The following is a 2,441-nucleotide window of genomic DNA, read 5'->3' as shown; positions in this document are numbered from 1 at the left end:
TGAATGGGGTGGGAAATTAACCCCTAGTGCATGCCACCACCTCTTCTGGACCCAGGTAAGGTAAGCATTTATTACGGTATCCACAGCATTTTTTTATACTGTTGGATGCCGGAGAGGAGATGAGGGCAAAGCTGAGCCCCAGGGACTGACTTCTCCAGGTGGGGTGAAGGCCCAAATCCCTGTCTCTACTCCAGGTCTCTTAAAAGACCAAGAAGCTGATTTGGGTTCCCCTCAGACACCTGTTCTTAAATATTCCCCTTTCCCTCTCACCTTTCGTCTTCCTCCACGCTAGTACCCTTCTTCGGCACAAGACATAGAAACCCTATCCTAAGGAATGGATTGGCTCATATACCAGGAAGTCTAGAGGTGGATTCGGGTGTGGTTACCTCCAGGGGCTCACATAATGTCCCTCTCCATCTCGCAGCCCTGCCATCTGCTACGCTGTCTTCATTCCCAATCATGTTTTCCCCTGATAAGATGGCCCCACCAGCCCCAGGCTCATGTCCTTCCAGCTCGGCATCCCTAAGACAGACAGCTCTCTTGTCCCTGTGATTCCAGCAAACACGATTCTCTCCAGCCAGGCCTGGTCCTGTGCCCATCGCTGCACTTATCACTGTGATTCTGATTGCCCAGACCAGCGTTGCATGATCATGCTTGGGACCAGGGGGTGGGGTCAGCCCACCCAAGTCAAATGGAAGAGCAGTGGAGAAGCAGGCACTGTTTCAGGAAGCAGCCATGCTGGGCAGGCAAGAACCGGTGATCACTTTTTCTCTGTCACTCTCTCTGACTCCCATCTCTTTTTTTCCCTCCATCTCTGGCCCTTCTCCCAGCTCCCCTGCCCCCAAGGCCTGGCCCCAGGCTCCCGCTCACCCCCAGGTTGCCCCAGACTATCAAGGACATTTCTGTGTCCTGCCCAGGAGATGTCAGACCCAGGAGATGTCAGACCCCGAACAGAGCCCTGGTCCTGTCTGAGCCTCCGTTTACCATCTGTGCAATAAGGACCCCATACCTGCAGACCTCTAAAAGCACTTCTGACAATGACACTGACACGTGGTGGCTGCAGACAAGATCAGCTAAAGGACTCCAGGCAGCAAGGCCCTGTTGGGTGTATGGCTGGTGTGACCTTGGCCCTGGCCGTGTCTCCTGGCGGCCAGTGCTCATAGGAACTGGCTTCTGGGACACCTGCATCTGCAGGTTCCTACGCAGAACCTCTCTACATCAGACCAGTGTGCTCCCGTTTTAGTGATGAAGAAATTAGAGCTCAGAGAGGAAACGGGTTTCATCTAAGGAGGCTCAGTCAACCAGCACCTCCAGTGAGCCTGCCTCCGTAAGCTGCGTCCCTAGTACAGCGCTCCTGGAGGCATCTTGGCACCGACCACGAAAATGCTGGAGTGGTGGCCCCTCCAATATCGAAGGCTGAAAGAACTTTCTGGGAAGCTCTCCAAGACCTGTCTTTCCCACTGGCACCTGGTATGTCCTGATGGAGCCAGATGAACAGAACACATTGTTCCCACGATCTCTGCTGGTCCCAGCAAAGGCAATTTCCCCGCTAGGGGGGAGAATTCACTGCAGACACCGCAGAGACGACAGCCATGGGTGAGGAAGAAGGTGGCCCTTGGCAGGGAGCAGGGGAACAGCCAGTATAAGGCTGGATTGTCTTGGTGGCTGGGGGATTTGACCTTTTTCCAGGGTTTCCTGCCCTTTCGTGTCTGTGTGAGCCTTCACCTCTCCCATGTATAGCAGCTTCTGAAAGCCCCCCACATCGCCTTGGTAGCATCAGCATCAGCATGTTTTGATGGAGTAGCCATTCGTAGAATGGAGTCTGGTCCAGGCCATGTCCAGCATAAATGGGCTACGTTCTTGTGTTAGACTAAATGGGAACGCGCAGCTGCGGTTCTCATGTGTCCAGAGGGCAGGGAAGTCCAAAGGCCTTTACTACCCAGCACATTCCTGCCCTATCGGGTGAGACCTCTCAGAGCCTTCCTTTCCACATCTGCACAGTAAGGAGACTGGGATCTAGTTCCCAGGGAAGTTGTGCACATTCGATGTGATGGTGGACGTCTAGGCCTGGCACATTCATTCAGGCACACATTCATTTATTCACATACCAAATATGTACTGAGGACCCGCCTGGGCCAGGGCCTTGCTGGGTGATGGGGATGGAGCAGCGAACAACATACACGTCCGCAGTCCTATACTTACAGAGCTTAACAGGCTAGAGGGAGAGATCGGCTAAAACCAATTATTTTTAGTTGAAAAAACTAAATGAACACATTAATACATTGTAAATGAGGAAAATAAACAGGAGGTAGAGATAAGAGATTACAGAGTATCCAATTTAAGGTGATTCGGAAAAGCCTCTCTGAAGATGTGATGCTTAACTTGAGAACTAATAAGGTGAGGAAGAAGCCGCCAGGGGAATAGCTGAGGGACTAGTAGAC

The sequence above is a fragment of the Rhinolophus hipposideros genome (genome assembly GCF_964194185.1).
Source record: "Rhinolophus hipposideros genome assembly, chromosome: 22".
In the NCBI taxonomy this organism is placed as follows: domain Eukaryota; kingdom Metazoa; phylum Chordata; class Mammalia; order Chiroptera; family Rhinolophidae; genus Rhinolophus; species Rhinolophus hipposideros.
Note: the sequence above shows the minus strand (reverse complement) of the source record.